We start from the raw sequence: 7293 nt of genomic DNA on the forward strand, positions 1-7293 counted from the left end.
TTAGCTCTTCTATCCAAAAGGTAGTAGAGGGGGCTATTGTTTCCAATTCTTCATTCCATCTTAGCTAGAGAATAATGCTTAATACTCACTTTGCCATATGACTTTGCTGAAACTCCCATAAGAGTAAGCCAATGTGACTTGGCCATGTGATTTGCTTCAGCCTTTACATTAGCAAATGTAATGTGAAAAGAGGTTTTAAACACAATTGGCTTCTGGCATATGTACCATCGTGATGAGAAAAACATGCCCCTAGGAGTTACTCATCCCAGAATGAGTTATGCGGAGCAGAACCAAACCCACCCTATAACCTAGAGCCTAGACCAGCAGGAGCCTCCCCAACCCATATACTCATAAGGCACAAAAATAAATGTCTATTGTTGTAAACTGCTAACAGCTTGTAAGCTTTTATAAAGTTATTTGTTCTATAGCCTTATTTCTGCAATAATATACAAGATTTTCCAGAATTAAATTAACAGTTCTGAAAAAACATACTCAAATTCAAAGGATATATAATTCCACACAAGCAAGTGAATGAGAAAAATAATCTTTATATTGTGTAAATAAGCTACATGAATTTAAATAGTCAATTAAATCATATACACATTTTTACTTTATGTATATCTTTCAGTAAGAGAAACAGATTGAAATGTGAAAGAAAATCCAAAAAAATAAATTAAAAAACAGGTTATCTAGTCAGGCCACTAATAAATACTAGCTGAAACCACACACTAGACTCTATCCTGCTATAAAATTCTTACTAAAAACCACAGTTTCTTTAAGATGAGTCAACCTTTCCTGATTTCTTCAGGAAAAATTTTGGTGGAAAATATTGCAATTTACTACAGATAATGTGTGTTGCTTTTATAATAATTGTAATGGTAGATGTTTTAATGGAGGGAGATGGTCCTTATCTCTAATAAGCTACTGAGCACTTTTTAAACTCAAAAAAAAAAAAAAAGTTACTGAGCTGACACATAAAACGGCCAATTTAATAATTTTAGACAAAACAAGAATCAATGGGAAATTCTGTACAATAAATTCAGTGGTAGAAAACTGCATCAAATGTCAAGGGAAGTGAAGTGGCTGGATCATAGATTTATCACAAATTCCTGGGGCTAGAAAAACCAAAGGATAAAGTACTACTCTATCTCCACCATGTACCAAGCCTTTCAAGTATAAGGATTCAAGAGCTATCTCCCATTTCCTGGGGCCCTGGATACAGGCTCTCCCAATAATTTACCAGACAGGGGCAAGCCTTGTCTTGAGAGATTGACAGGGATTACCCAATTAGTCACAAATCATGAATGCCCACCTACTCAGATCACTTTCCCAATATCAACTCTCAGAATCATGTAGAGTCTAACAACCTGTATTTGTCCTAACTCATCACTTCCTCTGACCTCATTTTTGTCTCAAGGAAATCTGCTCATTCTCCACAAAAACTCTTTCTCTAGTTTACCTTAAAAACCCACTGCCCTTTTAAATTTTTTGATGACAGACTCTAGTGGCTCATTAGATCCAATGCAGACATTAAGCCAAGAATAATCCTCCCAGTGTGGCAAAGAAAGGACAAGTACAAAATTTAAGGTCTGTATTGAAATAGTCTAGCTCTCTAAATCATGTCAAAGATATCTTAGGCCACTTAAACCATGTAACAAAACTAAGTGATAGGTATTTTCCTACCTGCTTTTCCATCAAAGAAATGGAAATTCAGAGAGGCTAAATAACTTGGGGCTTCTCTGATAGCTCAGTTGGTAAAGGATCCACCTGCAATGCAGGAGACTTGGGTTTGATCCCTGGGTCAGGAAGATCCCCTGGAGAAGGGAGAGGCTACCCACTCCAGTATTCTGGCCTAGAGAATCAGACAAAACTGAGCAATTTTAACTTCAAATAACTTATCCAAATTCACAAAACTAATAAATGATGATGCTAGAATTTGAATTAAGTATCTTTTAAAAATACAGTTCAGACCCCAAGCTTCCTACTGTCAGCCTCGACTGCGCATGCTCTTCGCCTAGTGTGGGCCACAAGTTCAACCCTGCAGGAACCAAGCGGCTGCAACGCCGAGCGGAGGAGGCAGGAACCCGAAGGCAAGCAGGAGCTGGGTGGGGACCATGGCCGGGACCACTGTCATGGCCGCGATCGCCGTCACCGAGGCAATGAAGTGCAAGATCCAGGTTCTGCAGCAGCAGGCCGATGATGCAGAGGAGAGGCCAAGCGCCTCCAGCAGAAAGTGGAGGGAGAAAGATGGGCCCAAGAACAGGCTGAGGCTGAAGTGGTCTCCTTAAAACCGTAGGATCCAGCTGGTTGAAGAGGAGCTGAACCGAGCTCAAGAGCGCCTGGCCACTGCGCTGCAAAAGCTGGAGGAGGCTGAGAAAGCTGCCGATGAGAGCGAGAGTTATGAAGGTTATTGAAAACCAAGCCTTAAAAGATGAAGAAAAAATGGAACTCCAGGAAATCCAACTCAAAGAAGCTAAGCACATTGCAGAAGAGGCACACAGGAAGTATGAAGAGGTGGCTCGCAAGTTGGTGATTATTGAGGGAGACTTGGAGCGCACAGAGGAGCGAGCGGAGCTGGCAGAGTCCCGTTGCCGAAAGATGGGTGAGCAAATCAGACTGATGGACCAGCACCTGAAGTGTCTGAGTGCTGCTGAAGAAAAGTACTCTCAAAAGGAAGACAAATATGAGGAAGAGATAAAGATTCTTACCGATAAACTCAAGGAGGCAGAGACTCGTGCTGAGTTTGCTGAGAGATCAGTAGCCAAGCTGGAAAAGACAATTGATGATTTGGAAGATAAACTGAAATGCACCAAAGAGGAGGACCTCTGTACACAAAGGATGCTGAACCAGACTCTGCTTGACCTGAATACAATGTAGAGCACCCCAGCCCCGCCCTGCCGCTGCTCCTCCCTCTCACCCCGACTCCGACTCCACTGGGGCCAGCCTGCCCGAAGGTGACCTTTAAACGGAGGGCTGATCTTTAACTGGAAGGCTGCTTTCTCCTTTCGCCACCTCTCCCACCCCCCCTACTCCTGTGTCCTTTTTGCCAAACAGTCTCTGCCTCTCCCCAGAGATTCCAGTTGGGCTAGAGGCTGAGCACCTTTGGGAACAACGTTTAAGGGAATGTGAGCACAATGCAAAGTGTCTTTAAAAGCATGTTGTGATGTACACATTTTGTAATTACCTTTTTTGTTCTTGATGTTACAACCATTTGTAAAAAAAACATTCCAGATAATTCCGTAGAACTGAAGCAGCAGTCTAATCCCTTTCTCACTTTTGGAAGGTAACATTTCAGCTTAATGCATATTGCCTTCTCCAGAGAGAAAGGGAAAAGGTTTGGGCCTGCCTTACTGAGAGCCTAGCAGCCCAGAGAAAGGCTCCATTTGGGGAAACCTCATTGCCCTGTAAAAAGTACCTGCCAAAGCAGAAAGATGATTCCAGAAGGAGTTAGCCAAAAAAAAAAAAAAAGTGCTGTTCAGGTTTTCAGCTTTACGGTATCTTTGGACAACTTTTTTTTTTTTTTTTTTTCATCAGAAGTGACCAAACAATTAAGATGGTAAAACCTCTGAGACCAAATCCTTGTCCCAGCTCTACCCTGTTCCCAACTGCTCACAGAATGGATCATGTGCCCCTTATATTGAAGTGACCACTTATTTGCTCTCCTGCCTCCTTGAAAGACAGGAAAGAAAATTATGTTTTGCCACTGATTTAGCCATATGAAACTCATCTCATCACCCTTTTCTGGGTCTGAAGCTGCTGTCTCTAAAAGTGCCATCTCACTGTGCTTTGTGTCCGTTAGTGCTGGAGAAATCTTGAAAAGCGTATGTACAAAACTTGTAAATTTTTATATTTTGGAACTTTGCTTCTTTGGGGTTGAGGCAAACTGGTCACCCCTCTGCCTGTGAGAGCTCTCTACAGTCTGTGGGCTAGCAGTGTGCTGATCTTTTAAAGTTTCTTTCCCTACCCAATCCCCCTTTTTTGATGAGGTTTCAGTGAGGTCTGTTAGGGGTGCATCCTGCAGCTTAATTGGCTTAAAATGTTCTCTCCTTTGGTGTGGTCTCTTTGGGAACCAATTGGGAGGAAAAAAACCAATAGTGTAACTGTTTTGATACTGAAAATTGATAAATGTCTTTTTGAAATAACCAGTCCCTCCAAAATAAATAAATCCAATATGACAAAAAAAAAATAAAATAAAATAAATAAAAATAAAAATACAGTTCATATAAATCAGTCCCTTATTTTACAGGTATATCAGGACAATGCAGCTGGAAGGAAAAAGTCAACGACTGATTTGTAATCTTTGCTCTTGCCTCAAGGAAACCTGAAGAGTTAATCCCTGATTGAAATCTTCTTAGGTGACGAGACCTCCAGAGTTGGGGCTTCCATGAACTGAGAAGTTCTGTCCTCACACACTTTTGCTTTTTGTGACTACATACCTTGAAGTGTGGAGTGCCCAGGACATTAGTAAGCTGTGTGTTGAAGATAAAAGACCTCCACTATGTTGTCACCATGGATGTTGCATCTGTATCTCTTCTTAAAGCTAAGCACGTATGGTGATGGATAAAATCCATGGATCTTGTGAGTTTGATTGTCAGTATGAACCCAATGCCAAGCTGCTGGTTTAGTACAATGGATTTTTCAAAGGCCAGAGAGGCTAATTTTGTCCCATAGCAAGCCCAGTGCAGAATCTTGATAAATATGGCCTCATGCCTCCTAAATCAATGGCTTCATGCTCTCTACTACATAACTATGACTCAAATGACTTCAGTGTACCAAAATCATGCTTTTTCAAAATTAGGTGAGGTTCTATATATATATATCCAATTCTACCTTCAAGACCTATGTAAAGTCATACAACTTTTCATAAAGTTTTCAGAAAACATTCTGTACTGGAAATAGTATTGCCTTTTTCCAGACCTTCCATATCATGTATTGTCTATATGGTACTTTTGGAAACTTAATTATCTTCTGCCTGATGTTCCTCTCTAACTGTTCCATGTCACGCTTCCTTCCCCACTCACTAGACAGTGAATTATTAAAGGGCAAGAAACACAACTTACATTTCTCTAATCACTTTTAATAGTGCCTACCTAGTCTCAGTTCAGTTCAGTTCAGTCTCTCATTCATGTCCGACTCTATATGACACCATGAACCTCAGCACACCAGGCCTCCCTGTCCATCACCAACTCCCGAGTACACCCAAACCCACATCCATTGAGTCAGTGATGTCATCCAACCATCTCATCCTCTCTCGTCCCCTTCTCCTCCTGCCCTCTATCTTTCCCACCATCAGGGTCTTTTCAAATGAGTCAGCTCTTCGCATCAGGTGGCCAAAGTATTCGAGTTTCAGCTTCAAGATCAGTCCTTCCAATGAACACCCAGGATGGATCTCCTTGCAGTCCAAGGGACTCTCAAGAGTCTTCTCCAACACCACAGTTCAAAAGCATCAATTCTTCGGTGCTCAGCTTTCTTTATAGTCCAATTCTCACATCCATACATGACCACTGGAAAAACCATAGCCTTGACTAAATGGACCTTTCTTGGCAAAGTAATGTCTCTGCTTTTTAACATGCTGTCTAGGTTGGTCATAACTTTCCTTCCAAGGAGTAAGCGTCTTTTAATTTCATGGCTGCAATCACCATCTGCAGTGATTTTGGAACCCAAAAAATCAAAGCCTGACACTGTTTCCACTGTTTCCCCATCTATTTGTCATGAAGTGATGGGGCCAGATGCCATTATCTTAGTTTTCTGAATGTTGAGCTTTATCCCAACTTTTTAACTCTCCTCTTTCACTTTCATCAAGAGGCTTTTTAGTTCCTCTTCACTTTCTGCCATAAGGGTGGTGTCATCTGCATATCTGAGGTTATTGATATTTCTCCTGGCAGTCTTGATTCTAGCTTGTGCTTCTTCCAGCCCAGCATTTCTCATGATGTACTCTGCATAGAAGTTAAATAAGCAGGCTGACAGTATACAGCCTTGTCATACTCCTTTTCCTATTTGGAACCAGTCTGTTGTTCCATATCCAGTTCTAACTGTTGCTTCCTGACCTGCATACAAGTTTCTCAAGAGGCAGGTCAGGTGGTCTGGTATTCCCACCTCTTTCAGAATTTTCCACACTTTATTGTGATCCACACAGTCAAAGGCTTTGGCATAGTCAATAGAGCAGAAAACTTGACATTTACAGAGTACTCAATATAGGGCTTCATTCGTAAGGCACAATGAAGATTTTTAAACCTGTAATGGAATAGGTTCAGACGTCTCTAGTTAAAAAACATTTTCTGTTTAAACACAAATGATACAGCAGGTCTAATTAAATTGAACTTTTATTGGAAAGATAATTTTGAGTCAAAACTTTCGACCTTGAGAAGAAAGGTCCTGGAATCCTCAGTAAGCAAATTATTAGATATAATTGTTATTTAGTCACTAAGTCATGTCCAACTCTCTATGATACCCAAGGACTATAACCTGTCAGAATCCTCTGTGCATGGGATTTCCCAGGCAAGAATACTAGAGTAGGTTGCCATTTTTTTCTACAAGGCATCTTTCTGACCCAGGAAACAAACTCATGTCTCCTGCACAGGCAGGTAGGTTCTTTACCACTGAAACACCAGGGAAGCCCATTAGATACATAAGGAAGACAAAAATAGAATCCTTGGTATCAAGGGTCAAATTCCAAAGCATACTATTTTTTATTTGGCTAAATACGATCTTATGATAAAGTCACAAAATGTGTTTTCCTCTAAAATGTTGTATGTTTTCTTCTCTAATTCTTTGATTGGAGCTGAAGTAGCAAGTTTACTTCTGTTTCATTTCAGTTCAGTCACTCAGTCATGTCTGATTCTTTGCAACCCCATGAACTGCAGCTTGTCAGGCTTCCCGGTCCATCACCAACTCCCATAGCTTGTTCAAATTCATGTCCATCGAGTCAGTGATGCCATCCAACCATCTCATCCTCTGTCATCCCCTTCTCTTCCTGCCTTTAATCCTTCCCAGCATCAGGGCCTTCTCTGAAGAGTCAGTTCTTCACACCAGGTGGCCAAAGTATTGGAGCTTCAGCTTCAGCATCATATCCTTCTAATAAATATTCAGCATTGATTTCCTTAGTATTAACTGATTTGATCTCCTTGCAGCCCAAGGGATCCTCAAGAGTCTTCCCCAACACCGTGGTTCAAAATCATCAATTTTTTGGCACTCAGCTTTCTTTATGGTCCAACTCTCATATCCATACATGACTACTGGAAAAACCATAGCTTTGACTAAAGGGACCTTTGCCAGTACAGTAATGTCTCTGAT

General features: G+C 41.1%; 1 pseudogene; it reads left to right on the forward strand.

Moving 5' to 3' along the window:
* The first annotated feature begins 2099 nt into the window (after positions 1-2099).
* On the forward strand, positions 2100-2892 carry LOC139186126 (tropomyosin alpha-3 chain pseudogene; annotated as a pseudogene).
* The last annotated feature ends 4401 nt before the right edge of the window (positions 2893-7293 follow it).

Source organism: Bos indicus, chromosome 12 (assembly GCF_029378745.1).
Source record: "Bos indicus isolate NIAB-ARS_2022 breed Sahiwal x Tharparkar chromosome 12, NIAB-ARS_B.indTharparkar_mat_pri_1.0, whole genome shotgun sequence".
Classification (NCBI taxonomy): domain Eukaryota; kingdom Metazoa; phylum Chordata; class Mammalia; order Artiodactyla; family Bovidae; genus Bos; species Bos indicus.